The sequence below is a fragment of the Hyperolius riggenbachi genome, chromosome 5, assembly GCF_040937935.1.
Source record: "Hyperolius riggenbachi isolate aHypRig1 chromosome 5, aHypRig1.pri, whole genome shotgun sequence".
Classification (NCBI taxonomy): Eukaryota; Metazoa; Chordata; class Amphibia; order Anura; family Hyperoliidae; genus Hyperolius; species Hyperolius riggenbachi.
In genome coordinates this window covers 40,319,178-40,346,683 of record NC_090650.1, presented here as the reverse complement: position 1 = coordinate 40,346,683, position 27,506 = coordinate 40,319,178, and the positions used below count along the sequence as shown (strand labels likewise).

Genomic DNA, 27,506 nt, shown 5'->3' with positions numbered 1-27,506 from the left:
AAAGAATAATGTCTCTATGTAACAGGACCATATGCAAGCGGGGGCTGTGTCAGCTCAGCAGGATACTCTATGGAGGCTATGAATGTCTCTCCGTGACAGTAGGGCCTGGACTTTTTATAATCAATAGCAACTTGTCTCACTTTATATCAGCAGCTTTCTTCTGCACAAACAACTGTATTCTCAGCACAATGTCTCTGTGACTGTACAGCTCTCTCACATAGGCAGTCTTTAGCAATAACACTCAGGGACAGAATTTGGGCCTCTCCAGGTTCTAGGTTGCCATCATCAGCAAGCTTACGCTGGACACTGGCTACTAACTGTACACACTTTGTGGCTTAGGTTTGGCTCTCAGGCCTATACTCATCTGACTGTGAATGTCTTTAGGTCAGGGTTGGTCCGGGTCTGCCACCTCCGGCCTCCCACCCTGCTCCGCACCGCTCGCTCCTGGCTTCAAGTCCTCTCTCATCTACGCTCTCTCCCGCTCTGCTCTGGCTCTCACCAGTTCCCTCCGGTTACACCCCTCTAGACTCTGCCCCCTGCGCTGTGTATCTCTGACAGGCCATGCGGGGCTCTGGAAAGTTCCAGCAAATTCCCCTACTTTGCATACTGCGGTCACCTAGCAACTGACTAAGCAACCTTTCTTTCGCTTACTTTCCCTTCTCATGCGCCACTTTGGTTCTAGCAACTTGATACTTAGTCTTAAAGGCGCCACACACATAGTAATGCTTTAGTATTATGGAACCCTCTTTTGGGAAGGTTACACCACCATGCTGTTGCTCACAGCCCACCCTCTTACTTTCCTTGTGCCCTAGGCCATGGCCGTGGTGGCCTTGCCTGAAATCCAGCCATGATTATACATGGGTGTACATTGCTCTGGCATTCCCATTCGATCCGTCGCCCCTCATGTGCCCGCCGCCTTTGTCTCTTTGCTCCACTTGTGCCCATCCCCCCCTCCTCTGCAGTTCTTCCACGGATCCGATAATATCGCTTCATAGATCATACGTCTCTTTCAATATTTTAAAATACTGTATAACTCAGTGGGCTTCTTAAATGTTACAAACCCATTAATAGCCCATCTGCAGGAGAATCAAAGTGCTCTGGGATGTGTTGTCTCCTGATTTGTCATTATGTAAAATAATTCATTCATGAAGCTCGCTATGGTTATTAAGCATTTATAACCTGCAGTCAATTGCTTGTCCATTAACATTAATGCATTGCTGGGATTATAGTCAGTGATTGCACATGGTGAGGGATTCTGGTCCGGTGTACAGAGAGTCGCTGGTAATCGCTGCTCAGTCACGGTCCAATAACTTTGCTAAAAGTGACACTGACTAATGAAGCGCCTCACAAACTCTTCATAACTTTGCGCATTACAAACTTGAGGGGACCTGATACTTATATGTTCCCTGCAGGGGTGCTGCTAAGGTTTTGGTGGCCCCAAGCGACAATTTGTGGCCCTGCATCCACCTGCCGGCAGTCTAAATGGTGGCTGGATGGTGTAATGGTTAAGGGCTCTGCCTCTGACACAGGAGACCAGGGTTTCGAATCTCGGCTCTGCCTGCACCTATTCAATAGGAGACCTTTGGCAAGTCTCCCTAACACTGCTACTGCCTATACAGCGCGTCCTAGTGGCTGCAGCTCTGGCGCTTTGAGTCCGCCAGGAGAAAAGCGTGATATAAATGTTATTTGTCTTGTCTCTTGTCTAAATCCTCTTCTAAAAGTAGCCAAACATGTACCAACCCCCCTCCCGCCCCCCCCTAGCAGAGCCAGGACAAGGTCCTCCAGCACCCAAGGCTGAGACACCAAAGTGCGCCCCTCTATCCTTCCCACCCCAGCTGTCACACACTGATTGCTATTAGATTAAGAGGCGCCCTAACACCTTAATCTCTAGTTATCCTCTTTTCTTATTTCTCTCTGCTTCAATCATAATAGGGGAATGATAGCGGAGTTGTGTGCCCCCTCCTACACCCTGCCTTGAGGCTGGAGCCTCTCTCGCCTCTGCCTCGGCGCAGCCCTGCCCTCCAGTATACGTAGGTAGCCAAAAGGTGCATGCCCCAGTATAGGTAGCCACCCCTAGTATAGGTAGCTAAGATGTTCTCCCCAGGATAGGTAGAAATCCCCAGTATAGGTAGCCAAGATGTCCCCCCCATGATAGGTGGACACCCTCAGTATAGGTAGCCAAGATGTCCCCCCATGATAGGTGGACACCCTCAGTATAGGTAGCCAAGATGTCCCCCCCCATGATAGGTGGACACCCTCAGTATAGGTAGCCAAGATGTCCCCCCCATGATAGGTGGACACCCTCAGTATAGGTAGCCAAGATGTCCCCCCCATGATAGGTGGACACCCTCAGTATAGGTAGCCAAGATGTCCCCCCCATGATAGGTGGACACCCTCAGTATAGGTAGCCAAGATGTCCCCCCCATAATAGGTGGACACCCTCAGTATAGGTAGCCAAGATGTCCCCCCCACGATAGGTGGACACCCTCAGTATAGGTAGCCAAGATGTCCCCCCCATGATAGGTGGACACCCTCAGTATAGGCAGCCAAGATGTCTCCCCCCCCAGGATAGGCAGCCAAGATGTCTCCCCCCCGTCCCAGGATAGGCAGCCAAGATGTCTCTCCCCCCCCCCCCCCCCTCAGGATAGGTAGAAACCACCAGTACAGGCAGCGAAGATGTCTCCCCCCCCAGGATAGGTAGACACCCGCCAGTATAGGTGTAACAATTGCGGAATAATCTCCGTGGTCAGCGCACAAGACGTGTGCTGACACGGCGGAAATCCTCCACAAGCGTATGAAGGGGGGAACCCAGCTTTGGTGCAAGCACCAGTAGAGGGCAATTCCCACCAGCAGATGGCGCTGTGGAGTGCAGACGAGTACAACCGCTGCACGGCCACAGATGCCAGATGGGGATTGTACAGATCAAGACAATGCGGGGCTGAACAGCCCTTAAAGTGAACCTTAAGCCAGAAAAAAAAAAAAAAAAAAGTTTTACTCACCTGGGGCTTCTGCCAGCCCCCTGCAGCAGTCCTGTGCCCTTGCAGCCACTCACTAATCCTCTGGTCCCCCGCTGCCAGCTAGTTTCGTTTTTGCCGACAGGCCCGTCAGGACTGGCCATGCGTAGCTTTTTCCGCATTCCCGACTGTAATTATCGAAGCGTACAAAAATACGCGTTGCCGCATATCTATGCGTGCGTAATGCGGGAACGCGTATTTTTGTACGCGTTGCGGTCCGCAATAGCGCTAATTACAGTCGGGAATGTGGAAAAAGCTACGCGTGGCCAGTCCTGACGGGCCTGTCGGCAAAAACGAAACTAGATGGCAGCGGGGGACCAGAGGATTAGTGAGTGGCTGTGAGGGCACAGGACTGCTGCAGGGGGCTGGTAGAAGCCCCAGGTGAGTAAAACTCATTTTTTTTTGTGGCTTAAGTGTCTCTTTAAAGAGAAAGAGCACAGGTACAGGATGAATATGTGTTCACCAATCTAGTCGCGACCCAGCGACGGTAAACACACATCAGCAGAAACAAAGTAGGAACGCAATCGCGAGAGAGGCGATTGCCGGAGGTGACACAAGGCTTGGCTTAAGCAAGACAGGGGACGAGAGTAGCAAAGGCACAGCAAATCATATAATGAGAAGATAAGGAAAATAACAAACGCTAACTAAACGCGAACACCGCACTCATTCGCAACAGCGAACGAGTTTACAACGCGGTCTCTGCGTGTTAAGCACAACAGAGACAAGCACGCCTAACTAACCACCGACAGACAAACACGAAACAGAGAACGCAAGCGCTTGCTTAACGGTTACCTCACCGAGCCTACAGCAAGCGTTCGTATCAGACAAGACAGACAAACGGAAAACAGGAATAAGCTAGGAAGGATCCACAGCCACTACCGCTAGGGGCTAGTGCGATCCAGGCAAGACAGATCAGAAGGATCCACAGCACTACCGCTAAAGGCTAGTGCGATCCAGGAAAACAGAACAGAAGGATCCACAGCACTAGCGCAAGGCTAGTGCGATCCAGGCAAGACCGATCAGAAGGATCCACAGCACTACCGCTAGAGGCTAGTGCGATCCAGGAAAACAGAACAGAAGGATCCACAGCGCTAGCGCAAGACTAGTGCGATCCAAGCAAGACAGATCAGAAGGATCCACAGCGCTAGCGCAAGACTAGTGCGATCCAAGCAAGACAGATCAGAAGGATCCACAGCGCTAGCGCAAGACTAGTGCGATCCAAGCAAGACAGATCAGAAGGGGCTACCGGTAGCAACCGCTGCCCCGGTTAGCACCCAGACAAACAGAACGATTTCCTGTCGACCACCGCTGGGACAGGACAATCGCAACAGACAGACAAAACAGATATGCAATCTAACTGCACTAGGAACTGCCTAGTACAGTTCCGAGAATTACTCTAAGATAACTTTAACAAGAAATGGCATGGCTGACACTCTAGGAGTGTTTACAACAAACCCTGAAGAAATGACCAGCAAAGGATTGTGGGTGATCCCAACCTTTATACTGCCAGCAGCTAGATGATTTGCATAACCAATGTATGCAAATCTCTCAGCAGCAGAGCAGGTCTGGAACTTGCAAGACAGAGCCAGGTCTCTTATCCAGAGACCTGCATCCCTCAGACACAAGGAATGGTCAAACAGCTGACTGCCTGTGCAGCCAGCTGAGCGGATCCTTACAATAGGTAGCCAAGATGTCCCCCCAGGATAAGTAGACACCCCAGTATAGGTAGCCAGGGTGCCCCTACTCCCCCACAGGATACAGTGGTTTGCAAAAGTATTCGGCCCCCTTGAAGTTTTCCACATGTCATATTACTGCCACAAACCTGAATCAATTTTATTGGAGTTCCACGTGAAAGACCTATACAAAGTGGTGTACACGTGAGAAGTGGAACGAAAATCATACATGATTCCACACATTTAAAAAAAATAACTGCAAAGTGGGGTGTCCGTAATTATTCAGAACCACCTTTTGCTGCAATTACAGCTGCCAGTCTTTTAGGGTATGTCTCTACCAGCTTTGCACATCTAGGAGACTGAAATCCTTGCCCATTCTTCTGTGCAAAACAGCTCCAGCTCAGTCAGATTAGATGGACAGCGTTTGTGAACAGCAGTTTTCAGATCTTGCCACAGATTCTCGATTGGATTTAGATCTGGACTTTGACTGGGCCATTCTAACACAGATATGTTTTGTTTTAAACCATTCCATTCTTGCCCTGGTTTTATGTTTAGGGTCGTTGTCCTGCTGGAAGGTGAACCTCCGCCCCAGTCTCACATCTTTTGCAGACTCCAAGAGATTTTCTTCCAAGATTGCCCTGTATTTGGCTCCATCCATCTTCCCATCAACTCTGACCAGCTTCCCTGTCCCTGCTGAAGAGAAGCACCCCCAGAGCATGATGCTGCCCCATATCACCATATCTGACAGTGGGGATGGTGTGTTCATAGTGATGTGCAGTGTTAGTTTTCCGCCACACATAGCGCTTTGCATTTTGGCCAAAAAGTTCCATTTTGGTTGCATCTGACCCAGGGCCGGATTTCTGGGAAGGCCAGAAAGGCCATGGCGATAAAATCAGATGAGATAAGAAGGGCGGCAGGACTTGGAAAGAGAAGAGGTCATATGTCAAAGTAAATCATCTCGTTGCAGCGCAGCCAGCCAGCGCCCTGCTTTGCACTAATGGCTGAATTCAACAGTTCCCCAATCCCTGCTTCTTTCTCTCTCACTTCCTGATGTGTTATGATAAATTCAATCAGCATCTGCCATCACCTGATGATCTATTAATAGACATACAGTAGGATGTGAGAAATACCAGGGATTTACATTACAAAGCAGATAGAACTAAGTTCAGCTGAGTTTTAATGCAGGCATTTACAAACATCAGTGAGCTCTGCTAGTTTCATCACTTTCTCTTTTACAGCTGAGACACTGACCCCAGCAGTTGTTAATTACTTTATCTAACCCTAATTTATGAATGTTTCACTTTTTTTCCCTAGCTAGCAGTGAGCTCTTCCTTGCTTCAATTAGCTCTTTCCTGACTCATTTTCTGTCCTTCAGCTCCTACCATCTATGAGAACTTCCAGAATAAAAATGTAGTTTGCTTCCCTTTTCATTGCTAAACTGTCACCTGAGCTGTTACTACACCTATGCTAGTGTGTATGGTTTGGTATTCTTCTACTTTCCTGTAGCAGTAGAGCATTGTACCCTCTTAGCCATCAGTGAAAGCAGAACGTTTTGAATCAGGGTGATACCATTTATTGGCTTAAAAGAAAAAGACTAAGCTTTCTGCTAATAATCAGTTTTTTTCATACTTTGTTCCTGTATACTGTCAATATGTACACAACCATATGTACATTCAGCATTCAAAAGAGATACATAGATTTTTCAGCAAATATAAATACATGTCATTCACATGCTTTAGAGTGGAGCTGAACTCTTGCACAGGACAGAAGGAAAACATAGAAATGCACCCTGTATGTATTTAGTCTAATTCCCCCTCATCTGTGTCTAATCACAAGTTGTAATTTGATCTCTACACTGTGTCACCTGACTGCCACAACATCTAAGCTCATTTGAAAGCACAGGATGTTAACAATATGGCTGCTTCCATGAAAGCAGGAAGTAGACGCTGCAGATTTATTGCAGGATTTGTATCAGCTGTAACAAAGAAATGTTTTTAAAGGTTATGTAGTTGCATATCTTTTAGAGCAGAGAGGAAGTTCTGAGTTCAGGTCCACTCTAATTACAACAGAACATCCAAAGTGGGTCTTGACAGGAGGTTTGCTACATACCGGTTCTCTGTTTTGGATGGGCTTCTCTCCATTGCACTGCCCTGCCACCTGTTTGTGGCTCCGACTGCAGCCAGTCGCACAGAGGACAAAGAAGCAGCGCATGCTCGGGCCACTCGCGCTCCCTGTAATTTCTCGCTCCTGCCCATGGCCGGTACAGTGTTATGCATTCTTGACAAGTACCGGTCATACATCAGCATCATTTCTCAAGTATGCATGCCCAGAACACTATCGGCTGCTGTGCACATTCGGGCAGGAGCTCAAATTACAGGAATTATTTTTTGAATGGGGGGGCAGAGCAGCACAATCGAAATGAGCCTATTCAAACCAGTGATCGCTGGTCAGAGGGATGGACAGAATATTTTTTGGTGGCAGTGGTGGTGGTGGGGGCGGTTGGTGACAGCAGGCCTAGGGCACTGGAAAGTACAAATCCGGCCCTGATCTGACCAGAGCACCTTCTTCCACATGTTTGCTGTGTCCTCCACATGGCTTGTGGCAAACTGCAAACGGGACTTCTTATGCTTTTCTGATAACAATGCCTTTCTTCTTGCCACTCTCCCATAAAGGCCAACTTTGTGCAGTGCACGACTAATAGTTGTCCTATGGACAGATTCCCCCACCTGAGATGTAGAGCTCTGCAGCTCGTCCAGAGTCACCATGGGCCTCTTGACTGCATTTCTGATCAGCGCTCTTCTTGTTCGGCCTATGAGTTTAGGTGGATGGCCTTGACTTGGTAGCTGTACAGTTGTGCCATACGCCTTCCATTTCTGAATGATCGCTTGAACAGTGCTCCGTGGGATGTTCAGGGCTTTGAAATCTTTTTGTAGCCTAAGTCTGCTTTACATTTCTCAATAACTTTATCCCTGACCTGGCTGGTGTGTTCTTTGGACTTCTTACATTGGGGCCCCCCAAGCACTCTATACATAACAATTGAAACAGCGCACCAAAACCTGCCAATAACAACTACAGTGACAGAGGTGCAAGAAGGGAACATGGAGCAGTTTGTTATGATTACCACTATTCAAAGTATCTACAGAAGTGATTATTATGAGCACAGGACCAATAGAGAGCTAATGCTGCAGTTGAGGCAGGGCCCCTTGGGGCCCCTCTGGCCCAAGGGCCCCGATGCGGTCGCCACCTCTGCACCCCCTATTGCTATGCCCCTGGCAGTATACTTAAAATGTAGGAACTAGGAAATAAGCAATTACCTCGATGGCTACGGCAGCACAGGAGGCCCCTGCTATGGGCAAGGCCCCAAGTGGCTGCTCAGTTTGCCAGGGCCAAGCAGCGCCCCTGGTATAGATGGCATTTCTTTTGTTCCGCCGCTCCTCCCAGTTTGTAACATATCCAGAGCAGAGTCATAAGAGTGACCGCTGGCTGGAGTCATCTCTGTAGATAAAATGCCGCAGGATCTCCTCCACTCAGAAGTGTAGGCTGGTGTGTGGGAGCGTCGCTGCGCATTAGAGCTGCCTCCCATCCATAGGTCGCTGATCCTGCATATTCCATGATACGGTAATGCAGAGTCTGTAATACTGACAAATAAAAAGTAGTGATATGGTTCCACCCCTATCAATTATGTTAAACAGTTCAATATACACACGAAGGCGGGGTTTTTTGTGAACCCAAAAGTTCTCTTTTATTCTCCACTTTTCTCTTCAGAACGCAAGTGATAAATGTAGATACGACATCAGACCTTCACATACAAATGCCTGACACGTGTTTCGCAGCCATAAGCCGCTTCCTCAGAGGCACATTGCAACAACACATCTGTCAAAAAGATACATAGATATGTACATGCCATTAGAAGCCCATGTGCAGATCAGGACAAACGGCCATACTGTAAAGTAGTATTATAACTGTCTTACCCAAAGTCTAGGTCATAGGACACACCGGATCGATCTGGAACCACAACAATAGGTATATATGGCATAAATCAATATGGTCCTACAACCTTAGTAATTCATATACACCCCTCCAATCTACATACAATACTGTGAGATAGCCAGAAGATCCACACCATGCAAACCAAGAAAATCTCCGATAGAGGAGATAGTATATCTACCTCATCTAAACCACCATGCCAAAAGCAAACCATATCAGAACAGATCACCACCAGTGCATCTATATAGCTAACCACGTGCCTAGCTACCACCTACATAAGTGTGCATGCCATATGGTAATATCACAGTGTGTCAGTATGTTTTTGCACAGGGCATACCAACCCTGCGCTTTATATCATCCATCATTACACTGGACATCACCTTATCTATATAACAGTGCATCTCTATATTATACAAGTAATCCTAGAATTCTTTAGAATCATACCACAGGGACCTAGATCCCATTTCCCATTAGTGCAGTGAGATAGACAATCCATCACCATATCTACACTGTCCATACATGTGAAGTTCATAATATACCAGTCTGGTCCCTAAGTTATATAATGCAGCCCAATATGGTGTGAAGAAAAAATATCTATGTGATACAACAGAACCATAATTCCCATAGGAAATAATAATACCTGAAGGTAGGTGCAGAGAAAAATCCTCCAAGACGTCTCCCCAGGTGAACAGGCTATGGAGATCAACTTACACCGTGCTGTAGCAGGCTTAAGAACCTCCGTACGCCAATAGCAATCAGTGGGGGGCGGGCCATGCAAGAATAGTGCCAATAGATTGGAGGTAAACCTATTCCTTCCGTCTCCCTGGTACGCACGCTAATATAGCGTGGTATATTGGAGCGCATATCTATCCGGATATTACTTCCGCATATGCGCATGGAGCTGAAACCTCCTTTCATATTAGAGCCCTCCCCGAGAGGTCATAGCCTCTGTAGTCCCACTACTACAAGTCTCGCGAGATTATGCTGCAAGACTCCTGTTGCCATGGTTACCACTCGTGCAACACGGAAGGCCCTTCATCTCCTAAAAACAGACTGTGGTCATCTCTTACCGGTATTAGAGCTATTAGAGGGACCCACAAAGGGAAATGGGAGTAGGTTCCATATGTATGCCTAAAGTTCTGTTATACAGGAAAAATAAAACTTATACAGTTCTATGTTTCCCCACTATGATGCATAGAAAATATTACGACATATGTAAGCAGTGCCACCTACTGTTCAGATCCCAGAACGAGCCAAATGTTACAATCAAAGTAGTCCCTATATATATGGAACTAGCCCACCTTAGTTAAAAAGATACCAAATAGGCCACTTACCCGGGATGCGCATGGTCTGTACATAATCAGTTTATTATTCATAAAAACATTTTATAGCTCACATAATCATTTAGCCCTGGTTTTTGATCAGCAGAAAATTTCCATATCCATTTGGTTTCTAACTGGTATAATTTTTTATCGATGTCCCCTCCTCTCAGGTTCAAATGTATTCTATCTAAAACTGCAAATCTCACAAAGTTAACATTACCCCCATGTGATTCTATCACATGTTTGGCTATAGCCGATTTTTCACCCTTTTTGCCCGCGTCATATATATGCTCATATATCCTCTCTCTAAATTCTCTTTTTGTTTTGCCTATGTAGAAGGCATCACATCTACATATTGCAATATATATTACCGCCACAGTACCGCAATTGGCATAATGCCTCAGATTTACTACAGTGTCTCTTGAGTTTATTGCCACTTTTGGCCCTTTATATATATACTGGCAATATGAACATCCCCCACATCCATAAGTCCCCCTGGTTTTACATGGTTCACCCCGATTGCTGCCTTGATAGTGGCTCTGCATTATATGGGTCCCTATGGTTTTTGCCCTTCTGAAAACTATCCGTGGATGCCTGGGTACCACTTTCCCCAGGGTCTTGTCTTGTCTCAAAATGGGCCAGTATTTGTTAAGGGCTTGTTTGATGATGGTATGTTCTCCACAATAAGTAGTAATCAGAGACAAAGAGAAATCATCTGCACATTCCCCTGGTTTTCTTTTCTTTTTTCCATACAGCAGTTTACCCCTATCCAGACTCACTGCTCGCTTGTATGCTCGTTTGAGGCTTTTTTTGGGGTATCCTCTTTGTAAAAGTCTATATTGAAGCTTTTTAGCTTCAGCCTTGAAATTCTCAAAGTCAGTGCAATTTCTCTTTAGTCTTACATATTGGGAGTATGGGATGCTTTTGATGGTGTTGTAGGGATGGGCGCTGTCTGCTCTCAGAATAGAATTTGTGGCAGTCGGTTTGCGGTATAGGGTAGTGGCTAGAGTACCATCTGCTTGCTTGATAATTTTTAAATCTAAAAACTCAAGTGTATTGCGACTATATGTGTATGTAAATTTTAAGTTCCATTCATTAATGTTGAGCCAGTTTACAAAGTCATGTAGATCATCTTCACTACCCTCCCAGACAAGGAAGATGTCGTCTATAAATCTATGCCATGTGGCTATTAGATGTATAAGATCGTAACCCTCTTCCGAAAATATCTCTTCCTCCCATCCCCCCAGGTACAGGTTTGCATAAGAAGGGGCACACGTGGTGCCCATAGCTGCTCCCTGCACCTGGAGGTAATGGGCCCCCCCAAAAACGAATGCATTGTGGGTCAGAAGGAAATATAGTAGCTCCACGATAAGTTGGTTTATTTCTTTGTGTTCAGTACCCATTTTATTTAAAAATCTCTGTACTACTGCCACTCCCCGATCATGGGGTATGCTACTGTACAGAGCTTCCACGTCCAATGATACAAGTAGACTGCCTTCAGATATATGCATTTCGTCAGAGATGGTCAACAAGTGGGAGCTATCTTTTACATAGGAGGGTAGGCTAATGACATGGGGCATAAGATGGACATCAACAAACTTGCTGACATTTTCCGTCAAGGAGCCGTGGCCAGATACAATAGGTCGTCCTGGCGGGTCAGTGAGTGACTTGTGTACTTTGGGTGTGCAATAAAAGGTCGGGGTGCATGGAAAATCTACACTCAGGAACTTCCAAATTTTTTCGTTAATAAGGCCATCATACTTAGCCTTACATAGAATATCATCTAGTTCCCTTTTATATTTTTGAATCATGTCCCCATTGATCTTTCGGTAATTGTCCCGATTATGCAATAATTTTGTGCACATCCTTTCGTAATCGTCATTATTCATAATTACTAAATTCCCACCCTTATCTGATGGTTTTATCGTCAGATGTTTCATGTTTTTTATCTCCCTCAGAGCTTGTTCTTCTGACTGATTAAGGTTGGACACAGCTGTAGATCTCTTAGAGTTCTTAATGATTTCTTCCATAACAATCCCAATGAACATCCCAATACTATGACAATTCTGTATATTCGGGAAAAATTTAGATCTAATTCTCAATTTGGTATAATCTACAGCTATATCTGCAGTGTCAGTAGTATTTTCTGCTAGAAGTTCCTCGAGATCAATACATGCCTGTATGTCTATTTCATTCCATCCTTCTGGATACTCATGAATTTTATCCTTGCCTAGGGTGGCTCTCAAATATATCTTTCGAAGGAAAAGCTGGAGATCGACCATTACTGCAAAAAAAATCAATTTTATTTGTCGGACAGGTGCAGGGAGCAGCTATGGGCACCACGTGTGCCCCTTCTTATGCAAACCTGTACCTGGGGGGATGGGAGGAAGAGATATTTTCGGAAGAGGGTTACGATCTTATACATCTAATAGCCACATGGCATAGATTTATAGACGACATCTTCCTTGTCTGGGAGGGTAGTGAAGATGATCTACATGACTTTGTAAACTGGCTCAACATTAATGAATGGAACTTAAAATTTACATACACATATAGTCGCAATACACTTGAGTTTTTAGATTTAAAAATTATCAAGCAAGCAGATGGTACTCTAGCCACTACCCTATACCGCAAACCGACTGCCACAAATTCTATTCTGAGAGCAGACAGCGCCCATCCCTACAACACCATCAAAAGCATCCCATACTCCCAATATGTAAGACTAAAGAGAAATTGCACTGACTTTGAGAATTTCAAGGCTGAAGCTAAAAAGCTTCAATATAGACTTTTACAAAGAGGATACCCCAAAAAAAGCCTCAAACGAGCATACAAGCGAGCAGTGAGTCTGGATAGGGGTAAACTGCTGTATGGAAAAAAGAAAAGAAAACCAGGGGAATGTGCAGATGATTTCTCTTTGTCTCTGATTACTACTTATTGTGGAGAACATACCATCATCAAACAAGCCCTTAACAAATACTGGCCCATTTTGAGACAAGACAAGACCCTGGGGAAAGTGGTACCCAGGCATCCACGGATAGTTTTCAGAAGGGCAAAAACCATAGGGACCCATATAATGCAGAGCCACTATCAAGGCAGCAATCGGGGTGAACCATGTAAAACCAGGGGGACTTATGGATGTGGGGGATGTTCATATTGCCAGTATATATATAAAGGGCCAAAAGTGGCAATAAACTCAAGAGACACTGTAGTAAATCTGAGGCATTATGCCAATTGCGGTACTGTGGCGGTAATATATATTGCAATATGTAGATGTGATGCCTTCTACATAGGCAAAACAAAAAGAGAATTTAGAGAGAGGATATATGAGCATATATATGACGCGGGCAAAAAGGGTGAAAAATCGGCTATAGCCAAACATGTGATAGAATCACATGGGGGTAATGTTAACTTTGTGAGATTTGCAGTTTTAGATAGAATACATTTGAACCTGAGAGGAGGGGACATCGATAAAAAATTATACCAGTTAGAAACCAAATGGATATGGAAATTTTCTGCTGATCAAAAACCAGGGCTAAATGATTATGTGAGCTATAAAATGTTTTTATGAATAATAAACTGATTATGTACAGACCATGCGCATCCCGGGTAAGTGGCCTATTTGGTATCTTTTTAACTAAGGTGGGCTAGTTCCATATATATAGGGACTACTTTGATTGTAACATTTGGCTCGTTCTGGGATCTGAACAGTAGGTGGCACTGCTTACATATGTCGTAATATTTTCTATGCATCATAGTGGGGAAACATAGAACTGTATAAGTTTTATTTTTCCTGTATAACAGAACTTTAGGCATACATATGGAACCTACTCCCATTTCCCTTTGTGGGTCCCTCTAATAGCTCTAATACCGGTAAGAGATGACCACAGTCTGTTTTTAGGAGATGAAGGGCCTTCCGTGTTGCACGAGTGGTAACCATGGCAACAGGAGTCTTGCAGCATAATCTCGCGAGACTTGTAGTAGTGGGACTACAGAGGCTATGACCTCTCGGGGAGGGCTCTAATATGAAAGGAGGTTTCAGCTCCATGCGCATATGCGGAAGTAATATCCGGATAGATATGCGCTCCAATATACCACGCTATATTAGCGTGCGTACCAGGGAGACGGAAGGAATAGGTTTACCTCCAATCTATTGGCACTATTCTTGCATGGCCCGCCCCCCACTGATTGCTATTGGCGTACGGAGGTTCTTAAGCCTGCTACAGCACGGTGTAAGTTGATCTCCATAGCCTGTTCACCTGGGGAGACGTCTTGGAGGATTTTTCTCTGCACCTACCTTCAGGTATTATTATTTCCTATGGGAATTATGGTTCTGTTGTATCACATAGATATTTTTTCTTCACACCATATTGGGCTGCATTATATAACTTAGGGACCAGACTGGTATATTATGAACTTCACATGTATGGACAGTGTAGATATGGTGATGGATTGTCTATCTCACTGCACTAATGGGAAATGGGATCTAGGTCCCTGTGGTATGATTCTAAAGAATTCTAGGATTACTTGTATAATATAGAGATGCACTGTTATATAGATAAGGTGATGTCCAGTGTAATGATGGATGATATAAAGCGCAGGGTTGGTATGCCCTGTGCAAAAACATACTGACACACTGTGATATTACCATATGGCATGCACACTTATGTAGGTGGTAGCTAGGCACGTGGTTAGCTATATAGATGCACTGGTGGTGATCTGTTCTGATATGGTTTGCTTTTGGCATGGTGGTTTAGATGAGGTAGATATACTATCTCCTCTATCGGAGATTTTCTTGGTTTGCATGGTGTGGATCTTCTGGCTATCTCACAGTATTGTATGTAGATTGGAGGGGTGTATATGAATTACTAAGGTTGTAGGACCATATTGATTTATGCCATATATACCTATTGTTGTGGTTCCAGATCGATCCGGTGTGTCCTATGACCTAGACTTTGGGTAAGACAGTTATAATACTACTTTACAGTATGGCCGTTTGTCCTGATCTGCACATGGGCTTCTAATGGCATGTACATATCTATGTATCTTTTTGACAGATGTGTTGTTGCAATGTGCCTCTGAGGAAGCGGCTTATGGCTGCGAAACACGTGTCAGGCATTTGTATGTGAAGGTCTGATGTCGTATCTACATTTATCACTTGCGTTCTGAAGAGAAAAGTGGAGAATAAAAGAGAACTTTTGGGTTCACAAAAAACCCCGCCTTCGTGTGTATATTGAACTGTTTAACAATGCAGAGTCTGTGCCAGGTAAGAAGGTTTAAGAGGGTAATGCATTGAATCAAATGACATATTCTGTGTGCCAAGGAGGATTAAATGATGCACTGTGTATTGTATGCTCAAGAAGCAGCACCTCCTAATCACATTACTCCATATCTGTGGACCTGGCGTACAGCAAGCAGAAATAACTGCATTAAAATACAAAGATAAGCATACCTCTACCAGAAAAGAAGGCCCATATTTATTAGTAGGGACAATCAAATAATTCCTCCTTGTATTCAAATTTCATGTAAATTATAGGCAGCTTGAGATTGGGCCAATCAGAATAGCTTCCTGTTCATTTTTATTGGTCCAAGTTGAATCTGCATAACATTTACATAAAATTTTAATGCAAGGAGACATTATTTGCATCTCACTGATCATCCCTATTTTTAGCGATTGGGACTTTTCCTTAACCACTTAAGTCTATCTGGACGACTATAGAAGCTCCTCAAGTCTAACTGGATGCATATCAGTGTCCAGTGTTACTGCGGCGGCTGTGCATAATAGCACTTATTTTCTTAAAAACAATGCCATCACCCAGCCCCCATCCAACAACCCACGGGCATGAAACTGGTATGGGTGGGTAGTGCTGTGCATGTGCTCATTTGTGCTACAAAAATCATCTTTCTATCTTTTATAGTTTTTGAGATATTCAAGTTTTCATAAAGGTCAAAAGTTCACTCAGCCCCCCTACAACATCACAAAAGCTGAGCGAACTTTTGACCTCTATGAAAACTTTAATATCTCAAAAACTATAAAAGGTAGAAAGATGATTTTTGCAGCACAAATGAGCACAGACACATTACTGTCCAAACATACCTAAGACATATCTATGCTAGTAGAAAGCGACAAAAAACACAGGGACACCAGGAGCCCGATATCGTGTATTACCGTAAATCAAGATGGTCAAAGTATAATAATAGGTAATATACTCACAAGTGTGGGTTGCCACAAATAGAGCAACCACCTTTAGTGCATGTGGAGAAGGACCGTCTCCACTCGGCCTTTATTGGTCGCAGCTCCTGGAAAAAAGCGTCCTACAAGAATGTAGAGGCGCAGCCCCTAGCGGAGTAGCTAGGGTCACACGTAGTCGATTACAAAGGAAGGAGGCGCCCAAAGGGTGTATGTGAGTCCTCTGGGCGCCCAGACTACTCTCGCACAACTGCAGTGCACTTTACATGACCTGAGGAAGCGACTGTGTCGCGAAACGCGTTGTCAAGGTGCTAAGCTTATCTTATCCAATAAATTATTTCAATTTTATCCCAGTGGTCTTCTACCTTTTACTACAGGTAAGAGTATTCTCTTCTTACCCGATCAAATTATCATATATATCATCTAGTAATTAAGGACTCACATACACCCTTTGGGCGCCTCCTTCCTTTGTAATCGACTAAGACATATCTATGTTTGGGTCACTGGCCATACACCATTTACTATTCATCTTAGTGAATCTCCCTACAGCTTCAAGCGCAATGCGTAACTCAGAGTTGGAGTCTTAAGGTAAGGGGGGGAAAAATGGGAAGTGTATTTTAGATCACAGTTATCAGCGGGGGCCCTCATCTGACTGCAGTAATAATGCTGTTCTTTAGGAATAGCAATAATTAATTAATTTCTAAAATACCGGCTTTCTAATTGTCATAAACATGTAGGAGGCAGGCTGCCAGACAAGCTCATCCAGGACTGTACATCTGTCACATCTAAATTTAAAGGGAACGCAGTAAGAGAAAAGGAGGAGGGGGGGGGGTTATCCAGAGCAACCCCTCTTCCAGGTCTAATGACCCCCTTGTGCAGCAACTGTCCTAGGCCAAGCCCTAAATGGCCTTAGCAGAAATCCATCCCTGGTTGCCATAACTGCCTCTGCACTGTGGTTGCTGAAAACATGCTCGATTCTGCTAATATTTAGAGACTTTAAAAACACAATTTCAAACAGGAAAACAAAACAGTAGAGTTCTAGTTATTGATAACCAACCAGCACAAATCACCGGCAGTACTCACAATCAGTGGCGGCTCCAGGAATTTTTTTAGGGGGTGCTATGCAGGTGCTGGACCAATTTCCGGGGGAGCTGACGAGCGCTGCAAAAAATGGGTGTGGCTACAACCTGTGGCGAAAAAATGGGCGTGGTCCTGATTGGATGAGGGCGGGGCTAACTGTAATTTAAATTGAACCCAGAGTGAGAGTGATATGGTGGCTGCCATATTTATTTCCTTTTAAACAATTCTAGTTGCCTGGCAGCCCTGCTGATCTATTTGGCTGCAGTAGTGAACTGAATTACACCAGAAACAAGCATGCAGCTAATCTTGTCAGTTCTGACAATATTGTCAGAAACCACTGACCTGCTGCATGCTTGTTCAGGGTCTATGGTTGAAAGAATTAGAGGCAGAGGACCAACACGGCAGCCAGGCAACTGGTATTGCTTAAAAGGAGATAAATATGGTAGCCTCAATATTATTCTCACCTCGGGTTCCCTTTAAAAATGCAACGCAAAGACAGAGGGCCCAAGTTTTGGTGACCCTTTCCCCAGAAAATTCACATAATTGTGCAGGTTTTCTCAAGAAAATACACGTAATGTGAGCATATTTGAACAAAAAACACGTTCAATAACCCCAATATGCACAATCGTTATCAGATATGACCCCAATATGCACAATCGTTATCAGATATGACCCCAATATGCACAATCGTTATCAGATATGACCCCAATATGCACAATCGTTATCAGATATGACCCCAATATGCACAATCCTCAGCAGATCTGACCCCAATATGCACAATCGTTATCAGATATGACCCCAATATGTACAATCCTCAGCAGATCTGACCCCAATATGCACAATGCTCAGCAGTTCTGACCCCAATATGCACAATGCTCAGCAGATCTGACCCCAATATGCACAATGCTCAGCAGATCTGACCCCAATATGCACAATGCTCAGCAGATCTGACCCCAATATGCACAATGCTCAGCAGATCTGACCCCAATATGCACAATGCTCAGCAGTTCTGACCACAATATGCACAATGCTCAGCAGTTCTGACCACAATCAGCAGCACCACCTGAAAAAGAAAAGAAAAACCCATTTACTCACCTAGTCAGAAGACCTCCTGTTCCGACCTCCTCCTCTCCCGACCTCCTTGTGGCGCGCAGCTCCCACGATCCTCTTCCTTCAGTGACTTCCTGCCTGCAGCCTGCATTACCCGGCGAGCAGGGCTACGGGAAAATGGCCACCCGAAGCCCTGCACTGCAGACTCCAAGTCTGCAGAGCAGGGCTTCGGGCGGCCATCTTACCGTAGCCCTGCTCTGCTGCTTCGGGCTCCCGCTGTGAACTGACTCAGCGTCTCTTAGATGCCTGAAGTCAGTTCACGCCAGGGGGTGCTTTGGGGGTGCTTGGACAAATTTAGGGGTTGCTTGAGCACCCCCTGGCGCCGCCACTGCTCACAATAGTGAAAGCCAACTTACTAGGCTGTTTGTGGGTTCTGCTGTGCTGAAAGCCTGGGTTCCACAGGCCCCCTAAGAATAGTGCACCTTCAAGCATGATGGTGTGGTGGTTAGCGCTCTCGCCTTGCAGCGCTGGGTCCATGGTTCGAATTCCAGCCAGGTCAACATCTGCAAGGAGTTTGTATGTTCTCCCCGTGTCTGTGTGGGTTTCCTCCAGGCACCCTGGTTTCCTCCCACGTCCCCCAAAAATTACAGATAACAGGCTTCCCCCTAAAATTAGTCCTAGGCTACGATACACTACATGATACATACATAGACATATGACTATGGTAGGGACTAGATTGTAAGCCCCTCTGAGGGACAGTTAGTGACAATGTACTCTGTACAGCACTACGTAATATGTCAGCGCTATATACATACTTAAATACAGAGTTCATGGTATGTATATAGAGTGGGGGTATAGTAGTCTATCAACTGGGGCTACTTTTAACATTGAGTCTCAAGCAACCAAAAAAAGCACATTTTTCCAGCATCTGTGACGGATAACTGAGACTACTGTATTTCGAGTTATTTAGTGTTTATATAGCGCTGACATCTTCCGCAGCGCTGTACAGAGTATATATTGTGTTGTCCCATAACTGTCCCTCCGAGGGGGTCACAATCTAATCCCTACCATAGTCATATGTCTATATATGTATCCTGTAGTGTATGTATCGTAGTCTAGGGCCAATTTAGGGGGAAGCCAAATAACTCATCTCTATATTGTTGGCGTGTGGGAGAAACCAGAGTGTCCGGAGGAAACCCACACAGACAAGGGGAGAACATACAAACTTTGTGCAGACAGTGCCCTAGCTGGGATTCAAACCGGGGACCCAGCGCTGCAAGGCGAGAGCGCTAACCACTACGCCACCGTGCTGCCTTAGTTATGATGATAAAGTTTAAGCCACTGTTGCCCCTGCATTTGTTTCATACTGGGAACCCTGAGCTTGCACCACCTAGTCAGGGGAGGATTCTGCAGGGGACACATCTACTGAATCCTCATTTAACTGTAGTGTTGCAATAGGACTCCAGGAAGTGATGACACAACCCTATGAGCCATACAGCTCTGACTTAAAACTCAGCCGGCCGGCCGCAGACTGCAGCTTATAAGCAGCTTTCTGTAATTCCCCCTCATTATTTGATTATAAAGAGAAGTGTAATAAAACAGCAGGCAGAGGAATGTCGCTTGTACACTGCACGCTACTAATGTGATCAGCGGAATTCTCAATCGCCTAACAGCGTGTCAGACAATACACTTACCCGGCAGCTTAGGAGAGCTTTGTGACTGCTTGAAGGAGAGAGGCAGCGTGATTCGGTACATACAGCTGTGTGGGTTTTCTCCGGGCACTCTGGTTTCCTCCCATATACCCCCAAAAATTGTCGCCATACACGTACGGCGCCTGCGTAGGAAGCTCCCGGCAACATCAGCAGGAGCGAGGACGCACGTGGCCAGGTCCGTGCAGTGGCCTGCGACAATAAAGTCACAAAAAACCCCAGGAAGTGAGCCGCGGCGGGGGACCAGAGGATCGTGTTGTCCCGGTGCGGGCACAGGACGTGTGTAGGGGGCTGTTAGAAGACCCAGATGAGTTCACTATTTTTTTCCCCCTCTTACAGTACTCCTTTAAGCTTGAAAAGACTCACAAATGAGAGTTACCACATAGGAAACCACTATAAAGGCAGGTGGGGAGATTAGACCTGACCCCACTCAGGTTAAGAAGTTACTCTCCGTAATATTGAAGAATAGAGGAAGGAGGAAAGATGAAGAGGCACTTACCGGGAAATACCTATTTTAATTGATCCCAAAACATCATATACAGCGGGTTACAGCGGGGTTTAGGTGGGAGGCCTGACAGCCGTTTCACGTGCGAATGCGTCAGAGGCACGGCCTCCCACCTAACCCCCGCTGTATGTGATTTTTTTTGATCGATTAAAATAGGTGTTTAAAGGCACAGTGCACGCTTCAGTTTTCCCCATTCCTCTATGACACAAGACTTTGAGCAGCACGTGCCCTCTCTTCCCCTGCGATCCTGATCCTCCCTGACCTGCCTCTGGTGCCAAGCTTTTCTCTCTTTTTTCAACATTTTAATATAGAAGAAAGGGGATACACCCCTCTCCACTAAGGGTGGATATCAATAGGTCTCAATGATCAAAAGAAACATAGGCGCCAACCAGGGCTGTGGAGTCGGAGTCGAGTCGTCGGAGAAATTTGGGTACCTGGAGTCAGTGTCGGTGGTTTTCATAAAGTGAGGAGTCGAAGTCGGATGATTTTTAAACCAAATCCACTGCTTTCGTAAAAATTAGACTAAGGAGTGGGAGTCGAGGAGTTGGAGCAATTTTGGGTACCTGGAGTGGGTGGTTTCATAAACGGAGGAGTCGGAAGATTTTTGTACCGACTCCACAGCCCTGGCACCAACAAAGGATAAAATACACTAAAAACTGATTAAAAGGGAGGTAGTGAAGAATGTTTGTGGGAAGAGAGGATATGTGTCCTAGATGCATAACAGGGGTTGGTGATTAAATCCATATGATTTGGTCATGTCCTATTCTCCAGGTATATTGGGGTCATATAGTCAAAATTATGGAGAAAGTCTTACTATGGACCCCAAGATGCTGCTATTGGGGTTTGGGGGTGAGATTACAACATCCAGAGAAGCTGTCCTATAATGGTGTATTTTATGCTTTCATGCCAGGAAGGTTATAATTTTTCAATGGATCAGTCTAGCGCCCCCTACGACAGGTGAATAGGTCAAATTGGTTCATTATTCCTTGCAGATGTATAAGCTTACGTATACGCAGAGGAATTGTCCTGCTAAATCCGACAGGATATGGTCGCCTTGGCTAACGCATCTTAAGGATCAAGGGATTGCTTAGATTGATTAGGAGTCAGATGATTGTTAGTTGTTTATGTCTATCTACACGATACGATTCTGTGTACAATTCGATTACGATTCTATTTATGATTCGATTAAATCCGACATGTCCGATCGGGATTCGATTCAGTTTGATTTGCCATTGCAAAACAATGGCAAATCGAATTGCATCGAATTGCATCGAATCGAATCCCGATCGGACATGTCGGATATAATTGAATCGTAAATAGAATCGTAATCGAATCGTACACAGAATCTTATCGTGTAGATTGGGCTTAATATTGAATGCCCTGGTTTTTTTTTTTGGTTTTTTTTTGTGTACCTACAATTTAGTTTTGTTGTGGGGTGTGGAACAGACCGTGGAGCGGGGGGCAGTTTGGGACGGGCTTTTGCGATTATTATTATTATTATGTAAAAATTCACTACTAAAAAAAAAAAAATTAAAATGTTCTATATTTCACATTTGAAACAAAACTTGGTTATGTTAGTGGAGTTTTGTTTTGAATGTTAAAATAAAAGCTTTTCTTAGAAACCTCGACTTATGTGTCACTACCTGGAGATAAGCCCACCACTTCTTCCCTTTCAATCGTTATTTGGTGTATTTTATCCATTGTTGGTGCCACTGTTCCCTTGATTATTATTATTATTATTATTTAATACTTATATGGTGCCAACATATTACGCAGCGCTGTGCAGAGTATATTGTCTTGTCACTAACTTTCCCTCAGCGGGGCTCACAATCTAACTCCTACCATAGTCATGTCTATGTATGTATGTATATTGTATGTATATGTCTAGGGCCAATTTAGGGGAAGCCAATTAACATATCTGTATGTTTTTGGGATGGGGAGGAAACCAGAGTGCCCGGAAGAAACCCACACAAACACTGGGAGAACATAAAAACTCCTTGCAGATGTTGACCTGACTGGGATTCGATCCGTGGACCCAGAGTTGCAAGGCGAGAGCGCTAACCACTACGCCACCGTGTTGCCCTTGATCATTGAAAGCTTTGTTCTACTGGACATGCATGGACCTTACTCTCCAATGCCCAGTACATAGAAGCTTGTACATGGACAACAGCACAGATACACAATGAGAAGAGTCCTGAGCAGCAGCCATGGGCCAAAAGAGGCTCTGGGACGTCTCTGGAGCATGCAGAGGCTTCCCACTACTGAGGCAAGTATTCAGATTTGAACCCATTCTTCCTACCGGGCTTTCCAAGAATGAAGAAGGTAATTTAGTTGCGTGGCTTGGCAGGTGTCTAATTGACACCAATGCTGAGTACCAGTAATCTGGCATCCAGGTAATCATAGTGGCTGGATAGTGTAATGGTTAAGGGCTCTGCCTCTGACACAGGCAACCTGTGTTCGAATCTCAGCTCTGCCTGTTCAGTAAGCCAGCACCTATTCAGTAGGAGACCTTGGGCAAGTCTCCCTAACACTGCTACTGCCTATAGAGCGCGTCCTAGTGGCTGCAGCTCTGGCGCTTTGAGTCCGCCAGGAGAAAAGCGTGATATGTTTGTTTGATCAGAATCATTTATTTTGCCAAGTACAACGAGGGTTGTACCCGGAATTATTTTTGGCACATACAGGGTCGGAGATGGTACAGTAACAGTAAGTACATTCAGTACAATAGACTATAAAAGCATAGAATAGGAGGACCAGAGGGGCCATCCGAGAGCTATGCTGAGCGGAGATGCCACATTTCGTTGTGGCGCTCACTGCCCTGCAGCAATTCATGTGTCCCGCTGTAGTCCTTGGAAAAAAGGATAGTGCAGAAAGAAGAGAAAGAGGGCAGGATAGCAAGAAACAGAGAGAGCAAGAAGAGAGGAGAAATAAGAGAGAGAGATGAAGAATCTGAGAATCCCCTGGGGTTGGGGTGCTGGGTGGCTTGCTGGCCCCAAGACTTGGATAATTGTCCTGGCTGAAGAGAAAAACAAAGAAGAAAAAGAAAAAGAATGTGTGCCCGATGTAGCAGTAGTCTAGGATCGGGTACATAAGTAGCTGAGCAGATCAGGTACTAGGAGGTGGATTAGGTTTAGGCATTAGGTGTGGAGGGTCGTTTTAGGCACTAGGAGGGAAGGGGGGGGGGGGGGGGGAGAGGAGGATTTGTTTTAGCCATTAGGAGGGCTTGCCCAGATTCAGCTTATGCATCTTAGACTTCATCCTCCATGAACCCTAAAACTAACCCCCCGCCCCCATCCACTACCTACCTAATGCCTAAAACTAACCCTCCCACCCGCACAAACGACTTACCTAATGCCTAAAACTACCCCCCCCCCCCCCACCCCCACCCGTACACACTACCTAGCTAAAGCTGCAAATACCCCTACCAGAAGCCGTGGTGCGGTGTGATGATCCCACACCGTACAAAAAAGCATGAAAAAAATAATTAAATATCGGGCGCAAAAAATAGAGGCATTTGGGCACCCTGTGACGCCCAATGTATGTATCGGGCGCCCAAATTTCTGCTGTGATGCCCCAAAACCGCAATTTTGTATTGGCGCCTATGGCGATGCCCATACTACACCGCAAGTCACTTCTCTCCTACGTCCCTTGCCCGTCATAGGTAGCTACAGGTGCCCCTTGGCATTAGGTAGCCAGAGGTACCATCAGTATTAAATAGCTAGAGGTGCCCCCGGCTGAACTGAGATCTTGTCAGTGGTATGCTAAGACCCGGGTGAGTAACCTCTCATTTACGCTCCACTCAGGACTCTGCATAGGGAAGAAGGGAGGGAGCACGAGGGGAAGGGACCCGCCTATCCATCATCAGGTGCCTGTAGGCACAGGCCTAAAGTGTCTTATGGTGAATCAGCGAACACTGCTATTCCAGCGCAGGAGACTTGGGCTCAGCTGGCGCCACCATAGACCTTAATAGGAATTACGGCCATAGCGGCGCACAGTGAGTAACTTCGGCGCCGTCAGAAGACTAATCTAAAGTTACTTTTTAAACACTAATTTGGCCACCAGCAATTTCTATAAGCCGAATTGTTTCATTCCCCACTATCCACGTGGACCCGGAGGGGGAATAGTATTTCACGTCGCCGGGAACTTGTGCAGAAGCAGGATAAGCCATACCGGCTGTATCCTGCGCCCAAGAGAGGATACATTTTAGGTACTAGGTTGTGGATTAGTCCATCTCCCTGCTCATCTAATTGGCTCACTGCTTTTATATCTTCTGAGACATCAGTGCACCAATCATTTCACAGGAGCACTGCAATATTTATAGAGGGGGAAGGTGTTTGTGTGGGGGTGTTGGAAAATGACACTCCATTGCCCGGTGATGGTATTTCTGGACAATACGCCTGCGGTTAAGTTAGCCTGCATCAGCGTGAAGGAGTGAAACTGGCGCCTCTTGTTTACGGTACACGCCGGCAGCCTCAGATCTTCCAATGACAGCTGTCAACAGTCTATTAGATGATCTGAGTCATGTAGATTCTGGGAAGGTTGAAAGGTAAAATTAGACACCAGGAACAGACAAATCCATTAATCTACATCAACCACCAGCCAAACCGTTACCTGTCAGTCCTTACAGAGGCAGCCAGTGAAATGCTTACAGTGAATTCCATACACAACTGCCAGAAACACAGGTCTGTGATGCCCATGCCTTTTCTAACTAAATCTTATAACAATTTCTTTTTATAATTCCAAAACAGTAACTTCAGTATACACCCTCAGTATAGGTAGGTAGCCAGGTATAGGTGCCTCCCGCATTGGTAGCTAGGTACAGTTTCCCCCAGTATAGTTTAGCCATGTCCAGTTGCTCCCAGTATAGGTTTGTCAGGCACTCTTCACTTCCTGTTTCTGCCTGGTGCTGCCTGAGGAAGTCGTCTCACTTGGCATCATGGGCGGACCGGGCCTGCTCGTGGGCTACAATGAGTTCTTAAATTTGACATAGGGGGCAGACCAAGAGCAGATGGACGTAGTGCAAACCCCCTAAGTAAAGTACGGATATGTTATACCGTGCCGGAGGTTTGCTGTTCTCAGGAAAATGCATACCATTCTGTCGTAGTGTGGCAACATAGGAGGGAATATTGTAAATGTAACGACAACAAAACGATACTCACCCTATGGACACGGAAGGCTCTGGGTTACATAGAGCCTTCCGATTCCTCTCACGGTCCCCTCGTTCCAGTGCTGTTACCCCCGTTAGCAGTCTCCGACCGTTCAGTCGAATACTGCTCTGTGCCACCGCAGGAAGGTTCAGAAGTCTTCAGGAGCAGCTCCATACTGCGCAGTCTTCAGGAGCACTTGGGCTCCTGAAGACTTCTGAAGCCTCACGCAGTGGCAGATTGGAATGAGGTGACAGCTCTGGAATGAGGGGACTGTGAGAGGAATGGTAAGGCTCTATAGGACCAAGAACCATCCCTCTTCATAGTTAAGGATGTCTTTTTTTATTATTTCAGTTGACATTGGCTTATATTATCATGCAGAAGCTATTGGTTACATTTTGTCAGTGTCATCATTGGTTCCCCCCACTCTATTTCATCATTGAGGTTGTGATGTGGGAAGATGCGTTGCATCAAAGTTGGTTATGGGGAACGGATCTGCTACTCTGGAAAAATGCAGCAAGTTTGAACACACTGTTCTTTTTGCCACATCCATTTTATTTCTTCTAACAAGTGGAAGCAGATCTGCTTCCTGCACTCAGCGGAGCTTACAAAAATGTACTCAACGTTTTGCAACAAGTAGGAACCAAGCCTAATGGTGCCTAATAGGCAAATTCATGGAAGTTTATGGAAATGATTGTCCATCGTATGACACTATAGTGAGGGGGGAAAGGAATTTCTGCAGTGGTCATGTTCCTCACAGACGAGCCAAGACCTGGAAAACCATTACTGATGGACGATGCAGCCCCATTAAAGAAAGTAGTGTTTAATCCTGGAAGACAACAACCATCTAAATCCTTGGTAGGGAACCTAGGGCTCGGGAGCCATATGTGGCTCTTTTGATGACTACTTCTGGCTCACATACAAATCAGTAGGGGTTCATTCACTACGGTACACTGCTCAAGCAGCACAGCTTAGTGTGGCAGAGCAAGTAAAATTTTTAAAGTAGGCACGCTACTGCTGTATCATGCACTACTAACTTACTTGTGCTCCCTCTGTCAGGTCCAGTGACTTCGTAGGACGAGATCCTCACAATTTAATTGGCCCAATAGGCTGCCTGTCATTTGGCAGGCAGCCAATTGGGCCAAAGTGCGGGGATTTTGTCCTACAAAGTGAATCAACCCCCAAGTCAGCTAGCTAATTGCACAAGCTGTTAGTCGGTATTTCTCCTGTCTGGCTCTCGGGGGAAATTGCTGATGTTGCAGAAACCCAAGAGAAGCTGAAGACGTGTCTGACACTTCCACTACCCAGAACATCAACTGTGTACACATCACCTTGGCAAAGGGACAGCCCTCTGCTGCGAATGCACACTGTGCCAGTTTGAAACATATTGTATGGCTCTCACAGAATTACATTTTAAAATATGTGGCGTTTATGGCTCTCTCAGCCAAAAAGGTTCCTGACCCTTGATCTAAATGATCATGATCGAAACTGTTCACAGTTATGACAGAAAATTAGTCGTGACAGAAAGTCGTGACGAACTGCACATGTCCGAGTTGTCTGCACGATGGGTACCACGTTTGCTAACCCCTCTCCAGAACCAAACAGTGTGACCTTTCAAGACAAATGTTGAAGCAGTTGGAACAGGATGAAGAGGGGTTGCCAATTTGATAACACAGATGATGTCATTCTTGAAGTGGAAAAGTGGATTAAGGCACAATCTTCAGAGTTCTACAATAACGGTATTCAAAGTACCAAGAAACGCTGGAAAAAAAACGTGTAAATGTGGATGCTGACTACATAAAGAAGAGTTAAAGACTACAAATCAAAACAAAATTTCT

At 45.4% G+C, this 27,506-nt stretch overlaps 1 protein-coding gene and 2 long non-coding RNA genes across 5 annotated transcripts in view; 1 reads left to right on the top strand and 2 right to left on the bottom strand.

Moving 5' to 3' along the window:
• Positions 1-27,506, bottom strand: part of ADAM22 (ADAM metallopeptidase domain 22) — a 378,095-nt gene that overhangs the window by 257,564 nt on the left and 93,025 nt on the right. The gene's annotated exons all lie outside the window — the stretch shown is intronic.
• LOC137519592 (uncharacterized) lies at positions 8,527-9,404 on the bottom strand. The gene is made up of 3 exons (XR_011021024.1): positions 9,315-9,404; positions 8,659-8,692; positions 8,527-8,560 (listed from the first exon to the last, which is right to left on the bottom strand). It is a non-coding gene; the product is annotated as an uncharacterized lncRNA (long non-coding RNA).
• LOC137519591 (uncharacterized) lies at positions 14,207-15,084 on the top strand. Its single transcript, XR_011021023.1, has 3 exons — positions 14,207-14,296; positions 14,919-14,952; positions 15,051-15,084. It is a non-coding gene; the product is annotated as an uncharacterized lncRNA (long non-coding RNA).